The 20,932-nt window shown below is 44.0% G+C and overlaps 1 long non-coding RNA gene across 1 annotated transcript; it reads left to right on the top strand.

Annotated features, from left to right (window-relative positions):
- Positions 1-183: 183 nt before the first annotated feature.
- On the top strand, positions 184-20,669 carry LOC140846543 (uncharacterized). The gene is made up of 5 exons (XR_012125741.1): positions 184-337; positions 1,245-1,399; positions 3,622-3,838; positions 15,776-15,855; positions 20,174-20,669. It is a non-coding gene; the product is annotated as an uncharacterized lncRNA (long non-coding RNA).
- Positions 20,670-20,932: the final 263 nt, after the last annotated feature.

The following is a 20,932-nucleotide window of genomic DNA, read 5'->3' on the forward strand; positions in this document are numbered from 1 at the left end:
TGTTCCTGTTTCTAAATCCAGTGCCCGGGTCTCATGGGGGACAATATTCAAGGTGATTCCTCTTTTTCATACCTCTCTTCCTTCAGTTTCCAGGACAAAGCACCCCTTTCTCCTAACTCCAGCTGTTTCTTTCCATTCCTTTCCCATTTATGGATTATTCTCCTCTACTTAATTTTCAGGAGGCTGCTCATTCATTTATCAGATGCTTTTTGTGTAGAGAGTTCGTCCAAGCTTGATCCTAGGCCCTCTTCTGCTGTCTTGGCTTTCGCTCCTACCCCTGACCTCTCGTCCTGCATCCAGACCTCTAGAAGCAATTGCTTCCTCTTGAGGGTCGCAGGTATGTCAGTGTCCACCTGTCCAAATGGAAATCATAATCTGTCCCTTCCACCCCCAAACTTGCCCTCACCCAGTGTTTCTTGACTGGTAGCACCACTCACCCAATTCTTGACACATGTTTGTTTTAAGCTCTCTCAGTGGCAATGGGAACCCTCCTACACTGTTGGTGGGGTTGTAAATTGGTGCAACCACTGTGGAAAGCGGTATGGAGGTTTCTCAAAAAACGAAAAATGGAAATACCATTTAATCCAGTAATTCCACTCCTAGGAATTTACCTGAAGAAACAAAATCCCTGATTCGAAAAGATGTATGCACCCCTATGTTTATCACCACACTATTTACAATAGCCAAGATATGGAAGAAACCTAAGTGTCCATCAGTAGATGAGTGGATAAAGAAGATGTGGTACATATACACAATGGAATATTAGTCAGCCATAAAAAAATCCTCCCATTTGCAACAACATGGATGGATCTAGAGGGTATTATGCTTATTGAAATAAGCCAGGTGGAGAAAGACAAATACCATATGATTTCACTTATTTGTGGAATATAAAAACAAAGCAAAACAGAAGGAACAAAGCATCATTAGACTCAGACACTGAGAAGTGGCTAGTGGTTACCAAGGGGGAGGTGATGGGGCAGGTGTGGGGGAGAAGGAGGGGGATAAAGGGGCACAACAATTGGCAGGCAGAATATAAGTTGGTTACTGGGACTGTAGTACAGCATGGAGAATATAGCCAATGATTCTGTAACATCTTTCTACGTTGCTAGATAGTAACTACACTAGGGGGTGAGGGTTTGATAATATGGGGAACTGTTGAACCACTGTGTTATACATTTGAAACCAACATAAGATTATATATCAACAATACTTCGATGAAAAAAAAATCTCTCTGTGGCTTTTAGGATACAGATGAAACATTGACATGGCCCCACGACCCTGAGTTCTCTGGCCCTATCTCAGCCATCCACCCTGTGCTGCCTCCTTGGTACACACACTCCGGCTGCCTTTTTTCACTGCCTCCAAATCACTGCTTTCTTCTCTCTCCAGGCAGAAACAAGTAAGTAGGTTGCTTAGTCTCTCAATGTGCCTATATCTGACAGACTTTCAGCCTCTTCTTTCAACCCAAGTTTAAAGACTATGGTATAACTGGAACTAACTGCAACTGCCAGGTGATGTGATTTCCTTCCTGCTCCTCCATTTCCTACCACCTCATGTTAATCCTCCCCAGTGGCTGTGTACAGGCTGTAGTAAGCCGAATAATGATCCCCCAAGCCCCACCAAGATGCCTGAATCCTAATCCCCAGAATTCATGAATGCACAATGTCACATGGCAAAGGGCGATTATGGTTTTGGATAGAACTCCTTTGATAATCCACTGGCCTTAAAATAGGGAGGGTAGCCTGGGTTATCCAGATGTGTCCCTTGTAAGCACAAAGTTCCTTAAAAGCGGAAGAGGGGTAGAAGAGAGGGCCAAGTGATGAGACAGGAGAAGGGCTGAGCAGATGTGTCACTGTGAGCCTTGAGGGTGGATAAAGGTGCCGTGAGGCAGGAATGTGGGTGCCTCTCAAGCTGAAAAGGCCATGGTGGGTTCTTGCCTAGAGCCTCCAGAAAGCAGGGCAGCCCTGCCCACACAGGTGTTAGCCCCGTGCGACCCATGTGGGACTTCTGACCTCTACAACTGTGAGATAATAAATCTGTGTGCGTTATGCCAGTAAGTTTGTGGTGATCTGTTACAGCAGCCACAGAAAATGAATACACAGACCCTGGTGGGGGGTAGGTGCCCGAGAAGTCTTGGCTTTGAAGATTGAAGTATTTATTTATATTTTGGGCTGGGACTTCTAATTTCTAAACCAAGATGTTTTGTAGTATGAAGTGATCACCTGTTATTACCTAAGAGTGAGCAGAAAAATCATTGGACCTGCTGGGTGTTTTCATCTAAACACAGGGAAAAACTTCCAGTTGTTAAAATTTAATGAGTAAGTGGAAAGTAAAAATAAAGGCACATTTTGATTATATTCCACAGGTTATGATTGTTTGGTGTACCTTTTATAAAACTACCTAATGTAGAAAATTACATTTTAGATGTAATATATTCCATAAGCAAATATCTCTTGGGTCCTGACATTTTCTGAGCCTCCTCTGTAAGCTTTCCTTTCAGTTCTGTGAGAAACTCAGGTTCTCCCATTAAATTCCTTTTCTACTTGTGTTAGCTCATGCAGGTTTCTGTTGCTTGCCACTAAGGAGGCTAACTGATGTAGGAAACTGGATAAAGTGAAGGTTCCTGTGGCCAGGATTCTCACCTGACCCTGGTTGGCTCACTCACTACACACATGTGGGCAATACATTGTTATTGACTCTATATAAAGAGCCCTGCCCAGTGCTGTGGGTGACATGGTGGCAGGGCTGCAAGACTGCAGGAGAGCAGAGACATGACTGGAGTGTGGCAGCAGCCGAGGATGGAGACTGAGACGGCTGCAGGGGTAGAGGGGCCCAGAGGCAGGGACCGGCTTGCTGCATGCAGACTTGCTCTGAGTGGACGGGATTCTAGTGATTGACCTGCCACCAATGGAAATAAAGTTGGTTATAACCCTTCCACTCCAAGAATGTTCTACTGTCATTTCTTTGGTCACGCTGAATCCATAGTGAACTTGCCTGGGTTTGAAACCCATTGGCAAGACAGAAACACACTAACACTTTGCATCTAGAGAGTTGTGCAATCCAGATGGATTGTTTTTCCTTGCTTGTGATAGTGTGGGAAAAATGGAAGTTCCTGTGGCCAGGATCCTCACCGGACCCTAAACTACTTGATGATGTAATTGGCCTGCTGCTGGGCTAGTGCTTCCACACCTGTAGGCAGTGAGCTGTTATTGACTGAGTCACTGTATAAAGAGCTCTGCCCAGTGTGCTGGGAAGAGGCAGAGACGGAGGTGGATTATGGGCCTGCAGACTGCTGGGTGCAGACATGATCCTAGTGCTCGACCTACTGCTGGAAGAATAAAGCTGGGTATAAACCCTTTTACCTCAACAATGTTCCATTGTTGGTCTCACTGAATCCATAGTGAAATTGCCTGGGGCTGAAACCCTCAGGCAAGACAGGTAGCCAGCCTCCAGGATGGCCCCCAGTGACCCTTGCTATCCTTTGGGTTGTTCCAGTTGTTCCATGGTTGGACTGTGGGATCAATAGCATACAGGAGAAGTTATGGTATGTCACTTTCAAGATTAGGCTATTATAAAACTGTGACTTACATATTTCTTCCTTGTCCTTTGCTCTGGTGGAAGCCTTGTCGTGGACAGCACTGTGGAGGGGCCCATGTGGTGAGGAACTGAGGCCTCCTGCCCACAGACAACAGGAGTGAAGGAGGATGGAGATGCTTCAGCCCTTGTCCAGTCTTCAGAGACTGCAGCCCTGGCTGTCAGCTTGACTATACCTTATGAGGGACTCCAGTCATAACCATTCGACTCAACCACCCCTGGATTCCTGACTCTCCTCAGCTGTGTAAGATAACATGCGATTGTTGTTTGGGGCCACTACATTTGGGGACAGTTGGTTATGCTGCACTAGATCAGAAGTGCATCTGTTCATAAAAACTCTTCTATACTTTGAAATATGAACAAAGAAAATACACCCTGAAGGCTAGGAAAACAATCAGATCTTTCCCAGGCAGGAACACAGGCGAGAGAATGCTGGCATCTGATACGAGGCAGAACCAGGGAATCTCCGAGATTGCTGTCCACGCCAAGATGCCACAGTAGACTGACATGGAAGGGTGACATGGAAAACGGAGTTTTCTTGAGTTTGTTTAGACTGTCTATTTCAAACTATGCTGTATCTAAAAACAGATGACAAAATCCTTAGACTCAATTTACATTTGTTTACAAATGTTAGGCATTAGTTCTCAGAGATTATTATTTTTAGTCAGCTTTATTTTATAATATGTAAAGCTTTTTACGAATGAAAAGCATGTTCTAGCTTACAGGCTGTACTTATATGGGCATAAAACCCATTAGCAGCCATGGCTGAATGAACTCTTCACATACTCAGGCATTATCTGGAGTTACTCCGCCTGCATGGGTCAATCAGCCCTACTAACTCATGTGGTTGACACAGTTCTTCAACAGATCCGTTTAATGTGCATGACCAGTTTGCATGGCTGTGAAGCTATTTGTTTTGTTCCCTCTCTTTCAAAAGTATCCACAAGTCTGTATATGCTCTCTGCCTTTGGGCTCTAGTTTTACCATCTCATGTTTATATTCAACTTGAAAATCTGATTTTTAGAGATGTCTGGGTAGAGAATTGACTGTGGGGTTTAAACACAAGAACAAGATTGCTTGTATAATAATAGGCGTTTGCCTCCTAGGTCTTTTGTTGAGCTGTCGCTTGGCAATAGTTAGTTGGTGTGTAGGATCTGAAGAATCAAAAGTTAGCATAAGTACAGCCATCTTAAGGCCTAAATACCACCCCCTAACCCAGAAGAAGCAAAATCATTAGAATCTTGAAAAACAAGTTAGTTAGCCTGTGTCAATTGTAGTGACCTTTCTGTGTCAATTGTAGTGACCTTTAGTTAGCTAACCGTAAATCAGTTAATCATATATGCCTAGCTTATCTTACTAGAACCACCCTAGACATTCCGTAGGTGATCTCATCTAATCAGACCCCAGGATGTGGCGCCAGCAAAAGATTTATGAGCCTATAGAAAAAACTCTGTATTGTGATTATGGAAAATTTTACCCCTTTTGAAAATACTATAAAACCTTCTGCCTTAGTGTGCTCGGGGTCCTCGTTGAGACCTGCTGCGACAGGCTGACTTGGACCCCAACTAGTTGGCTTCCGAATAAATTCCTCTTGCTTGTTGCATCAAGAAACGTCTTTGGTGAGTGATTTGGGGCGGCGCCTTCCTCAGGGGAATCCAACATTTGGGGGCTCGTCCGGGATCGGTTGTCCACCCCGCTTCACTCCCGAAGTCGCTCTTGGAGGAAGAGGTAAGATTAGTGGCGCCTTGAGTTGTTGTTTGTGTTCTGTTTTCTGTTTCAGTGAGACCGGTCAGAGTTCTGAAGGGTACCCGTTGTCTGGCAGCCGTCTCAATCCCGTACAGGGGCTGTGACTGCGGTCGGTAGACGTACTAGAGCACCGCAGGCTGCAACCCTGGGGGACGCCTCAGGGAGGTTGGGGGGCCAGGGACGCCTGGTAGCCTCCCGTCTGTTTTTCCGGCAAACTGAACCTGATGAGATAGGGTTGATTTTTGGGCGCCGAGAATTTCAACCCTCTGATTCCTTTCGGTTTCTGTTCGAGGCTCTGAAAAGAACCAAAAGCGGCCGCTGTGTGTCTAATCTGTGTGTGTCTTTGTTTTTTGTGTCCTTTACGTGTCTAATTATTGTTATACTGACAATGGGACAGACAGTGACGACCCCCCTTAGCCTGACACTAGATCATTGGACGGAAGTTAGAGCGAGGGCACGTAACTTGTCAGTAGAAGTGAAAAAGGGACCATGGCAGACTTTCTGTTCCTCCGAATGGCCCACCTTCAATGTTGGGTGGCCCTCGGAGGGGACTTTTGATCTCCCCACTTTACTAGCAGTAAAAGCTATTGTTTTTCAGGATTCGTCTCAAGGACACCCGGATCAGCAACCCTACATTGTAGTCTGGCAAGAGTTGGTGGAGAACCCACCACCCTGGGTAAAGCCCTGGGTGCAAAAGAAAATGGGCCCTCGAGTTTTAGCTGCCCAGACTCAACCTCAGAAAAAAGAAAAAGAAACTACCAAAGTTTACCCTGATACTCAAGATTCGCTTATAATTGATGATCCCCCTCCCCCTCCTTACCCTCCTGCCCCCACGGCACCCCCGGTGCCCCCGGCCCCAGCACCCCCAGCACCCCCAGCACCCCCAGCTCCGGCACCCTCAGTCCCTGATGCTGAGGCAGTAGGGCCGGCTCCGGGACCTGCCCAGGGCACCCGGCGCCGCCGAGGGGCCATCTTGGACCCACCGGGTATCTTTCCTCTCCGGTCTTATGGAGTTCCCATCCTTGGAGAAGAAGGGGAACCGCCTTTCCAACCTCTGCAATATTGGCCCTTCTCCTCTGCTGATTTGTATAATTGGAAAGCTAACCACCCGCCCTTTTCAGAGGAACCGCAGAAACTAACTGGTTTAGTAGAGTCTCTGATGTTTTCCCACCAGCCCACCTGGGATGACTGTCAGCAGCTTTTACAGGTGCTCTTCACCACGGAAGAGAGAGAGAGGATTCTCCTGGAGGCACGGAAGAATGTGCCTGGAACCGACGGACGGCCTTCGCAACTCCCTCATGACATAGAGAGGGGGTTCCCGTTGACTAGACCCAACTGGAACTTTAATTCTCCAGAAGGTAGGGAGCGACTAACCATCTATCGCCAGGCTCTGGTGGCGGGTCTCCGTGGGGCCGCCAGACGCCCCACCAATTTGGCCAAGGTAAGAGAGGTCAGCCAGGGAGCCACTGAAGCACCTGCAGTATTCTTAGAACGCCTGATAGAAGCCTTCAGGCGGTATACTCCCTTTGATCCCACTTCTGAGGGGCATAGTGCTTCAGTGGCCCTTGCTTTTATCGGGCAATCGGCACCCGACATTAGGAAAAAACTTCAGAGATTGGAAGGCTTACAGGATTTGTCGCTGAAAGATTTAGTGAAAGAAGCAGAGAAAGTTTATCATAAGAGAGAGACTGAGGAAGAGAAAGAGTTAAGGAAAGAGAAGGAGAGAGAAAGTAAAGAAGAAAAGAGAGATAGAAAGCATGAGAGAAATTTAACAAAGATCTTGGCCGCAATAGTAGAAAGTAAGGGACGACCGCCCTCTAGTGGTAAAACTAGTAAGGCAGGGTCCCTGGGCAACCGACCTCCTTTAGATAAAGATCAGTGTGCGTACTGCAAGGAAAAGGGGCATTGGGTAAAAGAATGCCCTAAGAAACCACCACGGGGACCTCCGAAGAAAGTGTTGTCCCTGCTAGAAGATGAAGATTAGGGAAGACGGGGCTCGGAGCCCCTCCCCGAGCCTAGGGTAACTCTGAAAGTGGAGGGGCAACCCGTTGAGTTTCTGGTAGATACCGGTGCTCAACATTCAGTACTGACCCAAGCTAGAGGCCCCCTTTCTAGTAAAAAGTCTTGGGTGTTCGGGGCCACGGGTCAGAAACAATATGCATGGACTACCCAAAGAACAGTGGACTTAGGAGTGGGACAAGTAAACCACTCATTCCTTGTTATACCAGAATGCCCTACACCCTTGTTGGGAAGAGACATCTTGACCAAAGTCGGGGCCCAAATATCCTTTCAGACTGAAGATACCCAAGTGACTGATAGCAAAAAGAGACCTTTGGGCCTAAGCATCCTGTCCATAAAGTTAGAAGACGAGTACCGCCTTTTTAAAGAACCAGAACCCTCCCGAGTTAATCAGAGGTGGCTCAACCAGTTTCCAGGGGCCTGGGCAGAAACGGCAGGTATGGGACTTGCTGTAAACCAGCCCCCGGTAGTCATAGAATTGAAAGCCTCAGCCTCACCAGTAACTGTGAGACAATATCCAATGAGTAAAGAAGCCAGAGATGGGATTAGGCCCCATATCCAGAGGCTCATAGAGCAGGGGATATTAGTAAAATGTAAATCCCCATGGAACACTCCCTTGCTGCCCGTAAAGAAGGCGGGAACAGGAGATTATCGACCAGTGCAAGATTTAAGAGAAGTTAATAAGAGAACACAGGACATTCATCCCACTGTGCCGAATCCTTACAACCTGCTAAGCTCTCTGGCCCCAGAAAACACTTGGTACACAGTCTTAGATTTAAAAGACGCCTTCTTTTGTTTGCGCCTGCATCAGAGTAGTCAACCGCTGTTTGCCTTTGAGTGGAAAGACCCCTCCACAGGAACTACTGGACAATTGACCTGGACTCGCTTGCCACAAGGATTCAAGAACTCACCTACCCTCTTCGACGAGGCTTTACACCAGGACTTGGCCTTTTACCGAGCCTCCAACCCGCAGGTAACCTTGTTACAATATGTTGATGACTTACTGATAGCCGCTCCTACACAAGAAGTCTGCCAAGCGGCTACTGAAGCCCTTTTGACTGAACTTGCTAGGCTGGGGTATAGAGCATCTGCCAAAAAAGCACAGATCTGCCAACAACAAGTGACTTATTTAGGGTATTCCCTGAGAGAAGGGAAAAGGTGGCTTACTGAAGCCCAGAAGCAGACTGTGACGCAGATCCCGGTCCCTACTACTCCGCGCCAAGTCCGCGAATTTCTGGGAACAGCAGGGTTCTGCAGATTATGGATACCTGGATATGCCACCTTAGCTGCCCCCCTGTACCCCCTGACCAAAGGGGCAGCCCCGTTTGTTTGGGGACCTCAACAGCAACAGGCCTTTGATGAGATCAAGAAGGCCCTCCTGTCGGCACCTGCTCTGGCCCTCCCAGACGTATCTAAGCCGTTCATCCTTTTTGTGGATGAACGGAGTGGAGTAGCTCGGGGAGTGTTGACCCAACAATGGGGACCTTGGAAGAGACCTGTCGCCTATTTGTCAAAAAAATTAGACCCAGTAAGTAGTGGGTGGCCTGCCTGTTTGAGAGTAGTGGCAGCTGTGGCCCTCCTAGTTAAAGATTCTGACAAACTGACACTGGGACAGAAACTTACTGTGGTTGCTCCACATGCGTTAGAGAGTGTGATTCGGCAGCCACCCGAGAGATGGATGTCGAATGCCAGAATGACTCACTACCAAACCTTACTCCTGAATCGTGATCGAGTAGAGTTTGCCCCCCCTGCCATCCTAAACCCGGCCACTCTGCTCCCCGAGTTGGGGAAAGAAGTGCTTCATACCTGCCAGGAAATCCTGGCTGAAGAGACAGGAACCCGCCAGGACTTGCAAGACCAGCCCTTAAGGGGAACAGGACTCCTGACTTGGTACACGGACGGGAGCAGTTACATCATGGATAGTAAAAGAATGGCTGGAGCTGCAGTAGTAGATGATGACCGAGTTGTATGGGCCAGTGGACTCCCAACGGGCACCTCTGCACAGCGAGCAGAACTCATCGCTCTGACTCAGGCCCTAAGGATGGCAGAAGGTAAGAGACTTAACGTCTACACTGACAGCAGATACGCCTTTGCCACTGCTCATATACACGGGGCTATTTATAGACAGAGAGGGCTGTTAACTTCTGCCGGGAGAGATGTTAAAAACAAACAAGAAATTTTAGATTTGCTAGAAGCCATCCATAGGCCTAAAGAAGTAGCAATAATACATTGCCCTGGACACCAGAAAGATGACTCTCCAATAGCTCGAGGAAACCGGAGAGCAGACCAAGCCGCAAAGCAAGCGGCTCAGGGAATGAACATTTTGCCCCTCCAAGTGTGTCCGGAAGCCACTCACATCAAGAGCTTCCAGTACACACCTGAAGATCTCATTTGTATAGACAAATTAGGGTTCAAAAATTCTTTGCCCCAAGAGATATACAAGTCTGAAAAAGGGAAAGTTGTCCTGCCCCAGAGAGAGGCAGCAGAATACTTAAGGCAATTACATCAACTGACACATTTGGGAGCAAAAAACCTAAAGACCTTAGTTCGAGACTCCCCTTATCATGTTATTAAATTAGGAAAATTAGCTGACGAGATTGTAAAAAATTGTGTTCCCTGTCAATTAGTAAACGTGAGCAAAAATCAAGCAATATCCGGGAAAAGACTTCGAGGAGATCGCCCAGGAGCTTATTGGGAAGTTGACTTCACTGAAATTAAGCCTGCCAAGTATAGATATAAGTACCTTCTAGTTTTTCTAGACACATTTTCAGGATGGACAGAGGCGTTCCCCACCAAAACTGAGACAGCTCAGACGGTGTCTAAAAAGATCCTTGAAGAAATATTTCCCAGGTTTGGAATCCCAAAGGTAATCGGCTCCGACAACGGCCCTGCTTTTGTTGCCCAGGTAAGTCAGGGATTGGCCAAGATCCTGGGGACGGACTGGAAATTGCATTGTGCATACAGGCCCCAGAGCTCAGGACAGGTAGAAAGGATGAACAGAACTCTAAAAGAGACCTTGACTAAATTGTCCATAGAGACTGGCTTATGTGATTAGTTAGTCCTCCTTCCCTTCGCCCTATTTAGAGTCAGGAACACTCCCGGCCGCTTTGGACTAACGCCTTTTGAAATAATGTTTGGGGCCCCAGCTCCGCTTCAGTCAGCACATCTTCATGTATTCCCTGAGTGTGCAACTAATAAGTTTTTGCTTGAAAGGTTACGAGCCTTAGAAGCTGTGCAGAAAGAGGTGTGGGCCTCCATCAAGGAAGCCTATCGGCCAGAGGAACTCTCAGTGCCTCACCAGTTCCAGGTGGGAGACCCTGTCTATGTAAGAAGGCACCGGACAGGAAACCTCGAGCCACGGTGGAAGGGGCCTTTCGTCGTCCTCCTGACTACTCCCACAGCTGTAAAAGTGGACGGCGTCTCTTCCTGGATACACGCTTCACATCTAAAGAAGGCACCCCCGGACCCAGACTGGCGAGTAACTCGGACTGATAACCCCCTTAAGCTTCGCTTGTGTAAAAAGAATTATGCTGTTAGTAATTCTGATGTTTCTGCTACCTCCAACCCACCAGAACCCTAACCCTCATGAGCCCAGGTTACTGACATGGCAAATCATTACCCCAGCTTCCCGCCAAATAGTAGTCCAGATAACAGGACAACACCCTAAGGGAACCTGGTGGCCTACCCTCACTGTAGACGTATGCACTCTTTTCAAGCAAGACCCTAAGTATGAGGACACAGTTGGAGTACCCGGATGTAGCACTCGGGATTATATAGTGCATTGGGGCTCTGGGACTATGAAAGAAATTCAAAGTGCCTGCTTTTATGTATGCCCGGCCCCCTCAACTGATGCTGAGGTCTCACAATGTGGAGGGCAGACAGATTTTTTTCTGTAAAAATTGGGGTTGTGAACAGACAGAGACATGCCATTGGCTGACAGGAAGCGCAGGGAGACCCCCTCCAGGCCTTATAAAAATCCAACGAGGTGCCACTCATGCCCAGTGCAAGACTCATCCCACCTGCAATCTCATTGATATCTCCTTCACAGATGCAGGAAAAAGGGCAGCAAACTGGGAAAAGGGGCTTACTTGGGGACTAAGACTGTACCAGAGTGGGTATGACAATGGAGTCTTATTTATGCTCAGGCTAAAAGTAGAAACTCTCCCGGCTATCCCAGTGGGACCCAACACTGTCCTGCAGGACCGGCCGCGTCTCCCAGCCCCGGCCCCCGAGCAGACCCCAGCCCCCCCTGTAGTCTCTACCGCCGCTCCCTCTGTTTCCACTCCTGGTCAAGTTGCCCCTTTCCCTAGCACAGGACGACGCCTCCTTAACCTCCTTGAAGGAGCTTTTCAGGCCTTAAACACCACCAATCCTAAAACTACTGAATCCTGTTGGTTGTGTTTCTCTTCTGGGCCGCCTTATTATGAAAGATTAAGATTGTTAGGCAATTTTAATAAAACAACCCGTCACGAGATCTGTAGCTGGGGAAGCCACCGGAAACTAACTCTAACTGAAGTAACTGGAAAAAGAAAATGTTTAAGTACAGTCCCCCCCACCCATAAAGCCTTGTGTAATGAAACCGTAGCTATAACCCCCTCAGGTAAAAATGAGTATCTAGTCCCTCCCCCCGAGGGATGGTGGGCTTGTAATACTGGAGTGACCCCATGTGTCTCTACTTCTGCCTTCAATTCCTCTCGCGATTTCTGTATTATGGTTCAGCTAGTACCCAGGTTAATGTATCATGATGATCTCTCATTCGTAACTGAATTTGAACCTAGGCATAGATATAAAAGAGAGCCGGTCTCGCTGACCTTAGCCGTGTTGTTAGGGATAGGAGTTGCAGCCGGAGTGGGAACGGGGGCAGCCGCTATTGTTCAAGGGAACCAGCATTATGAAGGACTAAGGACTGCTATTGATGAAGACCTAAAAACAATAGAGCAATCCATTACAAAACTTGAAGAATCTCTAACTTCCCTCTCTGAGGTAGTCTTACAGAATAGACGAGGGCTGGATCTACTGTTCCTAAAAGAAGGAGGACTGTGTGCAGCTTTAAGAGAAGAATGCTGCTTTTATGCAGATCATTCCGGGATAGTAAGAGATTCAATGTCAAAACTTAGAGAGAGGCTAGATCAGAGGAAGAGAGAGCGAGAAGCAGGCCAAGGACTGTTTAAATCTTGGTTCACCAGGTCCCCGTGGTTTACAACCCTGATATCCACTCTGGCTGGGCCCCTACTCATCCTTGTGTTGCTTCTAACTTTAGGACCCTGCATGTTAAACCGGTTAATAACTTTTGTTAGAGAAAGAGTGAGTGCCGTTCATGTACTAATGTTGAAGCAACAATACCACTCACTCAACTCCTAAGAAGATACAAACATTCCATGATTGGAATGCCCCAAAAAGAGAAATGGGGAAATGTAGGATCTGAAGAATCAAAAGTTAGCATAAGTACAGCCATCTTAAGGCCTAAATACCACCCCCTAACCCAGAAGAAGCAAAATCATTAGAATCTTGAAAAACAAGTTAGTTAGCCTGTGTCAATTGTAGTGACCTTTCTGTGTCAATTGTAGTGACCTTTAGTTAGCTAACCGTAAATCAGTTAATCATATATGCCTAGCTTATCTTACTAGAACCACCCTAGACATTCCGTAGGTGATCTCATCTAATCAGACCCCAGGATGTGGCGCCAGCAAAAGATTTATGAGCCTATAGAAAAAACTCTGTATTGTGATTATGGAAAATTTTACCCCTTTTGAAAATACTATAAAACCTTCTGCCTTAGTGTGCTCGGGGTCCTCGTTGAGACCTGCTGCGACAGGCTGACTTGGACCCCAACTAGTTGGCTTCCGAATAAATTCCTCTTGCTTGTTGCATCAAGAAACGTCTTTGGTGAGTGATTTGGGGCGGCGCCTTCCTCAGGGGAATCCAACAGGTGACACTGTTGATTTTGTTCTTCCTTACACGGAACCACTAAATCAGAGTAGTGGATTAAGCTGTCAATCAGGTTTGACAGAACCTTTGTGAGATTTGGTAATGGAATAAAATCAACACGGGCTAATTGTACTAACTGTGATTAGCCATATGCCTTAATAGTTGAAGAGCTAAGTTTTTTAAATGCTGTAAATAGGATTTCTTTATGGTGGATCAATTTTCCCTGTACATACTTTTATAAGATTGCAAACGTTGGTCCTCAGGGAAATTTTTAACTTGTGACACTTTCATAGCAAAGTTTAAATATGGAGTTTAAAAACATTTTAGTATGTGTGTATATGTGTATGTCTATTTAGACAATGTCAAAGAAATTTAATGGAATGTGTTGAGGAGGAAAAGCTTTATCCTCTATCCTCTTAGGTTCAGTAACAGGTTTGGGCTTTGAGGGATGGTAAGTCCTGGGAGAGTGACTAGGAAATATATGGGTTACTAATGGAAGATAAAGGGTGATTTCAGTCAGGTCTGTTTATGCAGACCTCGGTGTTTACTATTCATCCCCAGTGATAAGAGTTGCTTCTGCTCCGGGTGGTGGAGGGCGGACACAGTCACAACGGGAAATCTGTGCCTTGCTTCAGGCCAAGGGGAGGGCGAGAACTCTTCCTGCATCTGTTGGGTCTCAGTTGTCTTCTGCTCAAAGTAATTTTATGCCCAAATGGCATATTCTGGAGTAGCACATCCTGATCCCCTTCAAGACTATGTTTGCATAACTCCCCTCTTTTGAAAGCTGTGTGGGGGTACAGAGAAAGAAACTTCATCTACTGAGGAAAAATGTCTGAAAGTACCAAGGTAATATGAGAATGAGTCGGACCAGGGCCCGTTTCTCCGTTCGCCCGGGAACACTGGGTAGGCAGGGGAGAGGCCCTCAGGCTGTTCACCTTCACCCTGGGGCCGCCTGTACTCCCTGGTACCAGTACTAGGCAGAGGAAGGTCACTTTTCTTGTCCTCAGAGTCCCAAAAACAATTTTTGCCCACACACATTTCTTGATACTCTGTAAAACATTCTAGAATTTTTAACTCTTAGTATGTCCTTTCTTGCCTTTGACAATACCATTTATGGGCCAACAGGCCGTTTAAAGGCCATTGACACCATTTTTGGTGTCATTTATTTTCCCCTTTGATGTCTAATTTTTCTTTTGATTCCTTTTCATCTCACTCAACTCTTATCTGAAAATGTAGTTTGTATTAGATATCCCCCAAGTATACACGCCAAGTTCCTTAAATAACTAGTGGAGTTTTAGACATGAAATGATTTTTGATCTGGTTCATTCTGAACCATTAGGTATAAAAGAAAGAAAAGATGTAGGGAGAAGAGAAGTAGAAACACAGCAGATAATTGTATAAATCGCGTTGCCATCATTCGGAGAACTAGGAATAAAGTCAGATCCTTCCAGTGAAAATTCATCTAATCTGTATGCTTCCGCAGTCAGGGTCTGCGTGTCGTGTGTGTCTCTGTAAAGTGGTGGTGGTGGTGGTGGAACTGACGCTGGAAATGCCATGGCAAAGGGGTGTGCGTTCCTCCTTTGTACCCCCTCTGCACCCCATCCCGGCCCCGCTGTCCTGCTTTGTGCTGGGTGCACAGCAGGGGTGAGTTATTATTTTCTTGCTGATCCCCAGCCACTCTTCCTTAGTAACTATGGAACACAGCCAGTAAGAGAATTCCTGCTGCCCTGATAGCGCAAAACGAAGTTGACTTAATCACCTTGTATTAGTCGTGATTTTCCAGAGTAACGGAACCAACAGGAGATACATGCAGAGGGAGAAGAGAGACAGAGGAAGGCGGGAGGGGTTATAATATAAGCGCCCGGCTCACACGATCATGGAGGCTGACAAGTCCCATGATCTGCTGTCTGAAAGCTGGAGGCCCAGGACAGCAGGTGGTGTTAAATTCTAGTCCGAGTGCCTAAGACCAATGCCAGCTCCGAAGAGGACAGAGAGAGGGAGTCCTTTCTTCCTCAACCTTTTCATTCTGTTTAGGCCTTCAGTGCATTGGACGATGCCCACCCGCATATGGGAGAGTATCTGCTTTACTCTGTTGATTCAGATACTTACCTCATTTGGAGACACCCTCACAGACACCCCAGTAATGTTTCCTCAAATATCTGGGTGCCTTGTGGCCATGTCAGTTGGACTCATAAAATTAACCGTCACACGTCTGTTCATTAATGCATCTCAGCATTAGGAACTTAAACTGAAACGGAGAGAAAAAAATACGGAAGACATTTGCCCGTGATGAGCATATGCTTGAAGCGCTGCAGCGAGGCTGCATTTTACACCTTTTAATATCTTAGACATAAAAAAGTATTATAGGCGTTTCTTCCCTTGGAAGCCAAAGGCTGCCATCAACTTAATCGCAGTTCAAGAACACAACTGGAATATATCAGTCCAAATATATATTTGGTTTTTTTTGTTTTTGTTCCCCAAATTGCAGACGCGCTTTGTGACCCGAGACTTTTGGAAAACTACCGATTCATTCTGATTTTTATGAAAATCAAAATCAAAAGAAGAAAGGTAAATGGCCATGTTTCTGGTTTTAGAAGTTAAGCCATAGTGTCATAGTAATACCTTATCCAGGAACGGTGTTTGCATCCTCCATTTAGAATATAATCTAACCTATAGTCATACTCGACAGCTGCAGGTGAAACTTAGCACTGCGCTTGTATTTTATTAATTCTCATCTTTCTTGTTTTGACATCTGTAAAATGGTGATATGCTTTAGAGTTGGTGGCAAGTCATTGTTTAATTAAAAGATGTTTTTCTTATTTTACTTATTTACATAAAATAATGCTGCCTCTTACATTTGGTAGGACCTTAGATGGTAGGATTGTGTGACAAAACGAAGTGTCAGAAGATTACTTGTAATCTGGTGTCCGTGTATAGAGTTGAAGCAACTAAAACTAAGTGATTATTTGTGAGCACATACATATGGTAATACTACATGTGTACAGAGCATAAGAAAAATGGAAGTCAGGATGGTGACTATCTCTGGTGGGCGAGGCAGATGGATAGAATAGGAAGGGTAGATGAAGTTCGTTGTTTGAGCTCCCATGTTCGTTTCATGGGTATTTATGGTATTATTTCATATAATGCCTTATTTTAATAATAACAAAGTTATCATAAATATTTAGTTACACATAAATGAAATATACATATGGACTAAAGATGTCATATGTCATGAACCAAGACTTCTGATCAATCTAATTTTGTATACCTGAGGTCAAAACTAAATAAAGCTATTGTCCGTAGGCTTCGTATTGGAAGTCACTTGGCTGGTTCATACTCCCCGTGAGTTCATTGGAAGTGTTTAATCTTCCATTTTGTTTCTTCTCCCCGTTTTGTTCCTGGCTCTTGCTGTGCTTTCTGTAACATCTATTTTCCCTTGTGCTTTTGAATACGTTATTCTTTATATTTGATTTTTGGTTTTTGCTCTCTTTCTTGAGTCTTGCCAGTACCTCATTCTCCCCCTGCATCTCTGATGCCGTCAATTATCTTCTGTCTCCTCCTTTCTTCTCTCAGTTCTATGTCTGCTTTGCTCTTCTTTAATTGTTATTTTATTTGAATATACTTCTAATTTTCCCGGTGAAAACCCTTTCTGGTGGATTTTCTTTTTTATAGGAATGGCTTGCTGTGCTTTCCCACTTCTTAAAAATTTTTTATGAAATTTAAAAAATAGAGTAGTAGCACTTACTTTTATAATTCACATACTTTCCTGAACCAGCGACTAGCGGGTGATTAGGCGCATGTGGGTGAGTAGGGGCAAGGGTCACCTCCTCTCTCGGTCTAGTGGACTTTCCTTTCTATATTCATGTCTTTTTCTGTTCCTCCTTGTCATCTTCTTTTGGGTTATGTATATTCTGGTATACCATTTTAATTCCTTTCTTGGTTCTTTTTACTATATATTTTTTGAATTGTTTTCTTGATGGTTGTGCTGGGGATTATAATTTGCATCTGAACATAAAACAATTTAGCTTTGAATAATAATAGCTTGATCCCAGTAGGATATGTACATTTTACTTCAATATAGTTCCCTTTCCTCCCACTCCTTTGTGTTATGATTAATTGCATATAAGTAATTATTATCATATTATCATATAAGTAAATATATTATCAAACATCTTTTTGTATTTAAATACAGTAATATAGCTGTATCATTCTTATTTTATGCAGTTGTCTTTTAAGTCAAGAGTAGAAATAAGAAAAAATATATTTATATAGTCTTATGTATTTACTTATGGTAGAATAATGACTCCCCAAAGATGTTCACATCCTAATCTTTGAAATCTGTGATTATGTTATATTACATGCAAAGGGACATTAAGGTTCCAGTTAGAATAAAGGCTGCTTATCAGCTGATTTTAGGAGAAGGTTATCCTGGATTAGCCAGGTGGATACAATGTAATCATGGTGTCTTTAAAAGTGGAAGAGGGAAGCAGCAGCAGAAGTCAGAATGATCTGATAGGAGAGGGAACTGACCCAACATTTCTAACTTGGAAGGAGGGAGGGACCATGGGTCAAGGAATGCAGGTAGCTGCTAGGAGCTGGAAGAGGGAATTCAGTGGGTTTTTCCACAGAGCTACCTGAAGGGACTACAGACCTGTTACGCCTTAACTTTCATGCAGTGAGACCTGTTAGACTTCTAAAGTTCCAAACCATGAGATGATAAATTTGCATTGTTTTAGGACACCGTGTTTTCAATGGTTTTTTGCAGTAGCTACAGGAAACTAACCCACTATGTAGTTACCTTCATTGGGCTCTTTATTTCTTCATGTGGGTTCAAAGATACTGTCTAGTATCTTTTTTTTTCTCAGCTGGAAGGACTTCTTTTAGAATATATTGTAGGGCAGATCTGTCAGCAACAAATCTCTCAGATTTAAAAAATCTGGGTGTATATTTATTTCACCTTCATTTTAGGGTAGTTGCTGGATATATAATTTTTAGTTAACTTTTTTCCTTTAGCAGTTTGAATATATCATCCCACCGCCTTTTGGTCTCCATTGTTCCTGATGAAGTCAGCTGTCACTCTTATTGTGGCTCCTTTGTGGCCAAGTGTTTTTTTTTTTACTCTTGCTATGTTCAAAATCTCTTTTTGTCTTTTGACGGTTTGAATATAATGTGTCTTGGTGTGGATCTGTTTGAATTTATTCTGCTTAGAGTTTGTTGAGCTTCTTGGCTTCTTGTGTAGATTGTTTTTCATCAAATGAGGAAAGTTTTCAGTCATTACTATTTTAATCTTTATTTCCACCCCCTTTTCTTTCTTTCTTTCTTTCTTTTTTTTTTTTAATATGGTGCCTCTGTGTATGTCCCTCCGAACTTCACCTGGCTCAGCATGGTGTCTGCAGCCTGTTTTTTACTCCCCTGGTTGTTTTACCCAGCGCTGTACCTACTTAAGAAGAAGATGCCTTGTTTTCAGTGGGTGTGTTTTGGCTGCTGCTTTTGCTATTTGCTACTCTGAATACCCCTGAGCCCCTTCCACCTTTCTCTCTCTCTCTTCCTCAGCACTTGAAACCTATTCAAACTCAGTTCTGTTCACAATAGGTCTCACTCAAGGTGAGGTCCTCCCCTTCTGGGAGAACACTTTTCTTGGTCTTTTCTGAAGTCCGTTGCTGCTATGTCCCTCTGTGTTCTCCAGTTATTTTAGTTTCTGCCTCCTGCTTAGACTCCTCAAGAGTTCTACTGAACTCAACTGCTTTTGAAAATACTTCCACTTAATTTAGACTTAGTGGGTTTTCCATGTTTGCGAGGTTCATGAAAATTGAATTTCTGGCTTTAAAAAAACCTCCGTGTTTTCCTCTGTTGTTCTCAAGAGAAGTCATGGGAAGATTCATAAGTAAACCTCCACCCTATTTATAACAAATGTGCCTACAAGTATGTTAAAATTTTCTAGCATGTTTTCAAAATCAATTTACAGTGTTCATAAGAAAAACAAGACAAAAACAAAATTGACCCAGAATCTCAGTCACATATTGTAACTTGTTTTATTCACTTTAGTGTACAACTTTCAAGGGGGGTGGAGATTCAGAGTGATATTACAAGAATTTGGTCACATGTCTAAGTTGAATTTTGAGCAGGACTGGGAAAAGCCCTTAAGAGAGTCAACATCAAATACAAGAGTATCATAATTTCTCAGTGATTTTTTTTTTTTTTCAGTTAATTTTGGGGCAAGAAGTCAGAGATGCAAATAAAGAGAGAAAACAGTGGAATTTTTGCAAAGGGAATAGAAGATGCAAATGGAGAAAAGATGCTTTGGGCGAATGGGTAGGACCAGGAAAAAAAAGTGTTTTTTTTCTCTCTGTTAGACAAGCAATTGCATGGAAGTGGACTGAGGGGTTTTGATGTAAAACATAGTTTTAGAGTCTTGTGATATTTTTAGAAAAAATTCACTTTCAAGTTTGTAAGCCAAGTAAGTCAAGTTTTGACTGATGAACTTTAAGTTAATGAGGTATAATGTGATTCTTATAGATCTTGCTATAGGACTTATAATGTGTATTTAGCGAGTGCTTATTTTAACAGAAAATGCTGTTTGTGTCAGTTATCTATTCCAATTCACTGAGTTACTAGTGTTGTATGCAGCAACATCCACCACGTGACAGGGTCAACTCTGCAAGTCTTGTGGTTGGAGGAAGAACCAACCCTCCTCTTTAGTAACAAAAATGTCAGGAAGTCTGAAATGCCTTCAAGACCTAGGTTTTAGGTATCGTGATAGAAGGTAGAGGAGATATATTTGTGGGAGAGATCCTTTCTCTAATCCTCCAAATGACACTGTAGAGGGTTGCCTACTAATTCTTGGTCCCCAAGTCGAATCCTAATTACCTCTGAGAAACTCATTCAGGTAAGACGGGAAGGCCTGCCGGAGCTGCTGGGATGGGAGACAAGACTGACAGCAATGGCTGCTGCTGTAATGCGATCTTTCCAGATGGACTTTTTCATCTTGGGTGAAAAGGTCAGTCCTATGATCTCATTCTTTTTTTGTAAACATTGCAATGGTTGACTTTAGTAGAGGGATTAAGATCTATGATTAAGTGATGTAATGTCAACAGTCCTTTCTTAATCCTGTATTGATTCAACAACTGCTCTGTATATGCTTTGATTTAGTGAAATGTGATGGAATAGTCTGTAGATCCCTGAATTCCAATAACAGCAACTGCCAAACTTACAGTGCAGCTGTTGAGCTGTTAATCCTTCTTTTTGACAGTGTTACAGGATTGAATGATTAAGATACTCCAGATACAACCGGCCTGACTCTTCATTTGTCTCTACTATGTTAAAAATACATTTTAAAATGTTTGTATTTAAAAATTGTGTTTTTTTTATTTTGAAAACAAACTGATTTCTAGACAAGGTTGTTTCATAATTTTTCATGGTAGTTTAAATTATGGTAAATGATATAACCCATTGACAGTTTATATCTGTTTTTAAAAATGATTATTTTGGGGACCTTTATAATTCCTTAATAAGTGATACCTACATGTGAATTGAGCTCAGAGTCATTTGAAAAATAATAGCATGGATTTTCCTCTTCCCTTACTGGCTAAATTCTGGATCAACACACTCTGAGTAGCAAAACTGAGAGACTGTAGGAGAGAAATAG

The sequence above is a fragment of the Manis javanica genome, chromosome 15, assembly GCF_040802235.1.
Source record: "Manis javanica isolate MJ-LG chromosome 15, MJ_LKY, whole genome shotgun sequence".
Taxonomy (NCBI): Eukaryota; Metazoa; Chordata; class Mammalia; order Pholidota; family Manidae; genus Manis; species Manis javanica.